Genomic DNA, 9,133 nt, shown 5'->3' with positions numbered 1-9,133 from the left:
TTTCCCGTTTGATTGTCCCCGCTCCTCGTTGATGATGTAACAGGATTCCTGCCATTTAAATACAGTTAGCGAGCCTCGCCGCAGTATTATCCCCCACATAGTAAAACCCGCCCTCCCACCCACTGGCATAATGTCACATTGGCAGGGTTTACATCAGGTTTTGGCAAACAGGGAACTGGCAAACAGAACCCGCCAGGGGTGCACAGGTAAGTACAGTCCTCAGGAGGGAGAGAGTCAAGTCTGGGCAATGCCCCAGCACTATGCCATGGCACTGCCCCCAATACTGCCCATTGATACGGTCCGCTGGGCAGGTCAGGGATCAAGGCCTGGGCATTGTAATGAGCAGCACTACAGGCCAGTGCCAAGGAGCTTCTGTTGGGGACGTTCGGGGTGTGGTGGCATTCTTGGGTAGGGGAAGGGAGTCACCTGTCCATGGGGGTTTTCCAGGGGTTGGGGTCCTATGTTTGTTTGGAGGGGGGATGTTCCTTTTTTTGTTTTTATTTATTTCAGATTGGGGTGTCTCTCAGTCAGAGCCTGCCCCACCATCATACAGTGGGAAAACCCAACAAGGCAGCTGGTGGGCTACCCTCACTTTTCCCACTAGAGACAAAACTTTGAAAAAAAATCAAAAAATACCACCCAGCGCTTTAACAAGTTGTTGATCGAGTACCAGATGCACGTTATTGAGAACAGAAGTTTTCTCCTGGCAGGAAGCTTTCCAAAATTAAATTGATGACATGATGGACAATGATGCTCGATGTGTTTACTGAACCTGGTCCTCATTGTTTTGCCATTAAGTCACTTCCATTGTGATGACAAGACATGAGAGATCAACCCAGCTGGGAAAAAATTCTCTTCCGTTCACTGAAGATCCCTTGGTGCAGTGAAGTTAACAAATTGATGACATGATGGATAGGATTAAAGAATAATCTGTGCAACAACAAAGCTATTAGGGATTCACATTAATGCCTGGGAAATCCGAAGACTTTCAAATGCTGCAATTTATCAGACCTTGATCTACCTAAATATTATATCTCCCTTCACATCAGTCAACAATAACAAATACATTTGCATTGAAACATCTGGAAGGACCATCAATCAACACGTGTGTTCACTTGTGTCATATCATCTGAAACACATGAGCTCAGGATGAGAAAAATAAATATCCTGCAATTGTGAGGATAATTGCAACCTGATGGTTGTTTTTTTATAGTTTTCAACACATTCATGAAGCAAGGAATTTCAAACTTGAATGCAGATTGTGAGAGAATGATGGGAACTGCTTTGATTTGATGTAATGTATATTGTGGTTACCATGAGGCTCCAGCTTGTTTCTTTATTCTTCCATGCCAACAAATTGCATTGCATCAAGCTAACTTATTCGCCTTAAGTTTCCTTGAAAGGATATTGAAAGGAAAGAATGATGTGATTGACTATTGTCGAAATCAAAAAAGCTCTTCGCTTTTTGTTCTTCTTAGATGGCACAATTAAAGAATAGAACAGGACTGAATGACAGCAATGAAGATAGATGTCTCACTACTAACTCTACCAGCTGTGGGAGCACAGAAGGACTTCAAGAAATTGAAAACAGATTTGCCAAAGCTAAATGCAAGCTACAACAATGATGGCTAAATCATCATTTGAATTTGTCACTTGTATGTACTAAAGTTAGAAAAAATGTGCAGAAAGATCAGATTTATGTATAAATATTCATTTTTTGGACCTTTTCAAACAAAGATTGGTTGCAATTGTAACAAATATTGTTGTGTTGCCTGTTGCAAAGGTCCTCGCAGAAAAATCGCTGCCTTGTGTTAAAATCTTCCCATTACTACATCCTTATGACAAAGGCCAAAACCCTAAAGGGAGATTAACATTGATTAAGGAGAGCTCATGTGTCTATTGGGGATTGAATGAAGAAATGGACAGGGTTATTGAGGAAAGGGAAAATTAAGTCGTGAGCTTGTGGAAACATCATGGTTTGGAAAGAGACATGCAATGAAGTGAAAGCGATTAAAAAAGGCACTAAAACCCCATCAAGAATCATCCAAGAATGATTTTCTTTTTCAGAAATGCAAACTGATTTCACATGCACAACAGATTGGATTGGAAGATTACAGCATAGATCTTACAGATTAAGATGTTTGCTGGGTTAGCTATCTGTGGATTCGGCAGTTTGGGATGTTGGCACAGCCAACACTAATCCAGCTGTACCAAATCTCAGGAATATGCAATCTCCAAACCAGGGTTTGGCCACAAGCCAGGCATCTCATGTTTTGCATTTTGTGTAGAGGAATTGTTTGTAGCAATCTTGGAGTAATTATTTGAAGGATACCACATGTCTTATTTCTTCAATAAGATATTTCACAGACAGCTCAATTCTAATGAGTACAAGCATTTGAATAAAATAAAACCCACCTCAGAATTACAAAATCAACAGGGCCAATTTGAACTCTGTCTTTTTAGGAGGTGCCTTTATCAAAGAATAGAAGTGAGCAACGTACTTCTGATGAATAGTTCATCAATCTGAGACAAGGAATTTCTAGATCCTTCCAGTCTGTTGACACAAGTCAGCCATTGTCTCTTTTCAAAATATCCGGTTCATAACATATATATATAACTTAGCCCAGAAAATTACATGCTTGAGATTTGTAGATGATCTTATCGCAATAACATATACAAACTTGTTTCACGATTTATTTTGTAATCCAAGATTGAATAGTTCAAATAAATAAATAGAGGATCTTAGCCCCTAATAATGGGTTTCACCTTCAGCCTAGCTGCAGTAATCGGTATCAAACTGATGGTTAGCTGATGGAATGTCAGATATGGATAGTTTTATTACAAGCTCAAACTAGCATATAATATTGGCATTGACAGGAATTCTTTTGTCACCATGCTATATGATAACATGGTGTGAACCAATATAGCATTGTTCAATTCCACAACTTTTTAACACAAAGAAGCAGACACAGGGCCTGATTTTACCATTTTCATTCGAAGTGCTGAATCTGGGTGCAATTCAGATCTGACTTGGAAATCTGCTGTCAGGCGCCCCCATACGCACTCATCATGAAAAAAAAATCGCAGGTTTGAATCGTGCTGTGGGCGGGGCTTATCGCACCCGAAACGATCGGAGCTCTGAACTGCGCATGCGCAGTTAGAAAAAAATTTGAAAAAGCGCGCCCGTGTCAGATCGCTCCCGGGCTGCAAAAAGCGGATAAAGTGGCCCGGAAGCAAAAAGCGGGAGCGATGACCCTCACAGACATCACCCCATCCCCACAACGTAACTGTCCCCTTTATCCACTCATCCCCCTGCTACCCAGAGCGATCGCGACCCTCTGCCCCTCCTTCCCACCCACGGATTGCCCGCACAGTGGCAGTGGTCTCCACTGCCCCTGCCCCCCCTGCCTCCCCACCAGAGATCGATCTGGCCTTCCCCCTCCCCCAACCAGAAATACTTCTGACCCACCTCCTTCCTCCCTCCACCTCACCAGAGAATGATCGGGCCTCCCTCCTACCCTCACCACCAGAAAATGATTGGGCCCCCCCCCACCCCCACCACCAGAGAATGATTGGGCCTCCCCCCCCCACCAGAGAATGATCTGGCCCGCCTCCCTTCCCCCACCACCAGAGAATGATTGGGCCTCCCCCCCCACCAGAGAATGATCTGGCCCGCCTCCCTCCCCGCACCACCAGAGAATGATTGGGCCTCCCTCTCCCCCCGCTCCCCCAACCAGAAAATGATCTGATCTGCCTTCCTTGCCCCCCCACTCCCCTCACCACCGATCTGAGTCAGAGGCCCACCGGAAGCTCTGAACCTACTGTTTCAGAAGCTGGAGCGCCCGAAACAGATCTTTGCTGAGCATGTCTGTTTCACGCCGAATCTGGATGCGCGAACGTGATGGTAAAGGGGGAAATGCTGGTAAATTTGTGCGGGCAGCCCATTAATTCAATTTAAATGCATTTAAATCGCCGTTGGAAAGGGTGCAGAGGAGATTTACCAGGATGTTGCCTGGTATGGTGGGAAAAACGTATGAGGAAAGGCTGAGGGGCTTGAGGTTGTTTTTGTTCGAGAGAAGAAGGTTAAGAGGTGATTTAATAGAGGCATACAAGATGATCAGAGGATTAGATAGGGTGGATAGTGAGAGCCTTTTTCCTCAGATGGTGATGGCTAGCACAAGGGGACATGGCTTTAAATTGAGGGGTGAGAGATATAGGACAGATGTTAGAGGTAGGTTCTTTACTCAGAGAGTAGTAAGGACGTGGAATGCCCTGCCTGCAGCAGTAGTGGACTCGTTAACATTAAGAGCATTCAAATGGTTATTGGATAAACATATGGATGATATTGGAATAGTGTAGATTAGAGGGGCTTTAGATTGGTTCCACTGGTCGGCGCAACATCGAGAGCCGAAGGGCCTGTACTGCGCTGTAGTGTTCTATGTTCTATGTTGTGCCTGTTTCGGGCACGGTTCCGATCGCGGCCATTTTCAGGCCTTGGTAAAGGGGGCATCTGCGCGGATGCGGGTGCGGATTGTGCTAATCGCCTCACGCCTGACTTTACCAAGTTTTTGCCTCCGAAAACAGGCGCAACGCAATGGTAAAATCGGGCCCATAGATTGAAATTCTTTCATTCACAATGAGATCACTCTGAACATCAGAATCACGAGTTCTCCAGAAGCCTTCCAAGCAGGTTGACATTGCAGCACATTAAAGGTATATTCCACCCCAATGATGAAGGGTCATCCAGGCTCGAAATGTTGGCTCTATTCTCCCTCGTAGTCATGATGTGGAGATGCCGGTGTTGGACTGGGGTAAACACAGTAAGAAATCTAACAACACCAGGTTAAAGTCCAACAGGTTTATTTGGTAGCAAAAGCCACTAGCTGTCGGAACAGGCTGTTCCTTCGTCAGGAACTCCCACCCACCTGACGAAGGAACAGCCTGTTCCGAAAGCTAGTGGCTTTTGCTACCAAATAAACCTGTTGGACTTTAACCTGGTGTTGTTAGGCTTCTTACTCTATTCTCCCTCCACAGAGGCTGTCAGACCTGCTGCGATTTTCCAGCATTTTCTGTTTTTGTTTTAGATTCCAGCATCCGCAGTATTTTGCTTTTATCAAATTTCGGAACGGTTAGTTGGTACATTTTACTGGCACCAACCTTTTAATTTGGAAGAGTTGTCCATAATTAGTTGTGCTATCCTCTTGGGTAGATGTTTATAGGTGTCCTGGCAGCCTTAACTACAAAGATTAATATAAATGTAAGTTATTGAAGGCATTTCTGATCATTAATAGTACTAATTATTAACCTGAACAGCCCAGAACACTGTCTTAAGTAGAAAATAGTTAATCTTCATTTTATTTACTGGGAAGGTCATACCTTTAAACAATGGGCCCGATTCTACCATTTTCATTCTAAGTGCTGAATCTGGACATAATGCAGATCTGACTTAGAAATCTGCTTTCAGGCTCCCCCATACGCTCTCAGCCATCTCCAGTCCCATTTGCGCTGTGGGCGGGGCTTAGCGCGGCCGAAACGATCGGAGTTCTGAACTGCGCATGCGCAGTTAGAAAAAAAATTGAAAAAGCGCGCTCGTGTCAGATCGCTCCCGAAAGCACAGAAAGCAGAGAAAGCGGCTCGGGAACGAAAAGCAGGAGCAAGGGTGCACACACACATCACTGTCCCCCTTATCCACCCGCCCGCCCAGCTACCCACACACATCATTGTCCCCCTTACCCACCCCCCCGCTACCCACACACATCACTGTCCCCCTTATCCACCCGCCCCCCCAGCTACCCACACACATCATTGTCCCCCTTATCCACCCCCCCGCTACCCACACACATCACTGTCCCCCTTATCCACCCGCCCCCCCAGCTACCCACACACATCATTGTCCCCCTTATCCACCCCCCCGCTACCCACACACATCACTGTCCCCCTTATCCACCCGCCCCCCCAGCTACCCACACACATCATTGTCCCCCTTATCCACCCCCCCGCTACCCACACACATCACTGTCCCCCTTATCCACCCGCCCCCCCAGCTACCCACACACATCATTGTCCCCCTTATCCACCCCCCCGCTACCCACACACATCATTGTCCCCCTTATCAACCCCCCCACTACCCACACACATCATTGTCCCCCTTATCCACCCCCCCCGCTACCCACACACATCACTGTCCCCCTTATCCACCCACCCCCCCCGCTACCCACATACATCATTGTCCCCCTTATCCACCCCCCCGCTACCCACACACATCACTGTCCCCCTTATCCAACCCCCCCACTACCCACACACATCACTGTCCCCCTTATCCACCCCCCCACTACCCACACACATCACTGTCCCCCTTATCCACCCCCCCCACTACCCACACACATTACTGTCCCCCTTATCCACCCCCCCCCACTACGCACACACATCACTGTCCCCCTTATCCACCCCCCCCACTACCCACACACATCACTGTCCCCCTTATCCACTCCCCCACTACCCACACACATCACTGTCCCCCTTATCCACCCCCCCCACTACCCATACACATCACTGTCCCCCTTACCCACTCCCCCCACTAACACACATCACTGTCACCCTTATCCACCCCCCCACTACCCACACACATCACTGTCCCCCTTATCCACCCCCCCCCCACTAACACACATCACTGTCACCCTTATCCACCCCCCCACTACCCACACACATCACTGTCCCCCTTATCCACCACCCCCACTACCCACACACATCACTGTCCCCCTTATCCACCCCCCCCACTACCCACACACATCACTGTCCCCCTTATCCACCCCCCCCCCACTACCCACACACATCACTGTCCCCCTTATCCACTCCCCCACTAACACACATCACTGTCCCCCTTATCCACCCCAACACTACCCACACACATCACTGTCCCCCTTATCCACCCCCCCACTACCCATAGACATCACTGTCCCCCTTATCCAGCCCCCCACTACCCAGACTGATCGCCACCTCTGCCCCCCCTCCCCACCGATCGCCCACAGAGTGGCAGCGGACCACCCTGCCCCCCCCACTAGAGATCCATCTGCCCCCCCACCAGAGATCCATCTGCCCCCCCACCAGAGATCCATCTGCCCCCCCACCAGTGAGCAATTGGGCCTCCCCCCCCGACAACGATCGAGCCTCACTCCCCACTCCCACCCCCAGCGAATGGTCTGACCTCACTCACCCCCCGCCCCCCAGACAATGGTCTAGCCTCACTCCCCCCCCGCCAGAGAATGATCTTGCCTCACTCTCCCCGCCCACCCCCGAGAATGATCTGGCCTCACTCACCAGCCCCCCCCCCCCCCACCCCCCGCAAGACAACGATCTAGCCTCATTCCCCTCCCCCCCAGAGAATGGTCTGGCTTCACTCCCCACCTCCCCCACCCCAGACAACGATTTAGCCTCACTCATTGCGCCCGTTTTGAGCGCGAAGCAGATCACCGCCATTCCCGGGTTTTGGTAAAGTGGCAATCTGCGTGGATGTGGGTGCGGATCGCGCTAATGGCCTCACACCTGACTTTACCACGTTTCCGTGCCCGAAAACGGGCGCAACGCAATGGTAAAATCAGACCCAATGACTAAAACAATTGTGCTGATGAATAAATTATTCATCTCCATGTTTTGCAGAGCGATGTTAAGAATAATGGGCTCGATTCTCTGGCCAGGCTCACCTCAAAACCAGAGAATCCTGCCCAAGGTCAATAGATCTTTGCATAGTCTACCCCCCACCCGCTACAATTCCCATGGCGGGCGGGATGGAAGAATTCCAGGCAACTGGTTTTATAAACAGATATACTTTAAACTTTCTATCTAATAGCAAGATTAATATGGAGTTTGGCAGGGCTAAAGGATAGCTAAATAACAATTCTACTGGAATACAAGGCCAATGTGATTGACATTGCCATGGGGGCAGATGGGCTTTAGGAAGGAAACATTCATTGTAAGCTATTGCAATATCAGCTTACAAATATTTTAAAGTTATCACTGAAGCTGATAGGAGCAGGTGAATCTGCAAAAACATGAAGGAGGGAGTGAGCTGGAGATAGCCAGTCTCTCCTGTTCAACATGCAGAGTGTGGGTGGAGTACATTCTTGGATTGAAGAGACCAAGTTTGTGACAATTTAAGAAGGGCTGGAAGATTTGTCTATCTTTGGCAAAAAGACAGAATCTCCAGGGTAAATCTCATCATGAAAGCCTGCCCATGGATTCGAAGTGTTCCCGCCGGAAAAGGAAAAAAGAAGCAAGCCATCAGAAGCTGAGAATAGCTTTAGGCTGGTTACTGGAGAATGAAATGTCTACTTAAGGGAGGGAGCAAAATGTAAATGTGAAGGGGGATTTTCAATCCTTTAAAAGATAAAGTGGGACAACTTCTGTGTTTAGAGTATAAGTTGCCTACTGATGCAAATAAGATCAAGCCTTGGAGGAGGTGCAATGCCTACTCCAATCAGCTTGGATCATGTAGATCAAGCCCAAAACAGGAGATGAGACCCTGTCTTGTCAGGTTGGGTCGGGAATGTCTCACTTGTTGAGACTCTGAATTGGACTTGATTTGATTGAATTGGATTTTTTTTTAAATAAGTTGCCGACTGAATAGTATTGAGAACCATAGAACCATAGAACATTACAGCACAGAAACAGGCCTTTTGGCCCTTCTTGGCTGTGCCGAACCATTTTTCTGCCTAGTCCCACTGACCTGCATCTGGACCATATCCCTCCACACCCCTCTCATCCATGTACCTGTCCAAGTTTTTCTTAAATGTTAAAAGTGAGCCCGCATTCACCACTTCATCTGGCAGCTCATTCCACACTCCCACCACTCTCTGTGAAGAAGCCCCCTGCTAATATTCCTTTTAAACTTTTCCTCCTTCACCCTTAACCCATGTCCTCTAGTTTCTTTCTCCCCGAGCCTCAGTGTAAAAAGCCTGCTTGCATTCACTCTATCTATACCCATCATAATTTTATACACCTCTATCAAATCTCTCCTCATTCTTCTACTCTCCAGGGAATAAAGTCCTAACCTATTCAATCTTTCTCTGTAACTCAGTTTCTCAAGTCTCGGCAACATCCTTGTAAACCTTCTCTGCACTCTTTCAACCTTATTAAT

Source organism: Mustelus asterias, chromosome 19, assembly GCF_964213995.1.
Source record: "Mustelus asterias chromosome 19, sMusAst1.hap1.1, whole genome shotgun sequence".
NCBI lineage: Eukaryota > Metazoa > Chordata > Chondrichthyes > Carcharhiniformes > Triakidae > Mustelus > Mustelus asterias.
Note: the sequence above shows the minus strand (reverse complement) of the source record.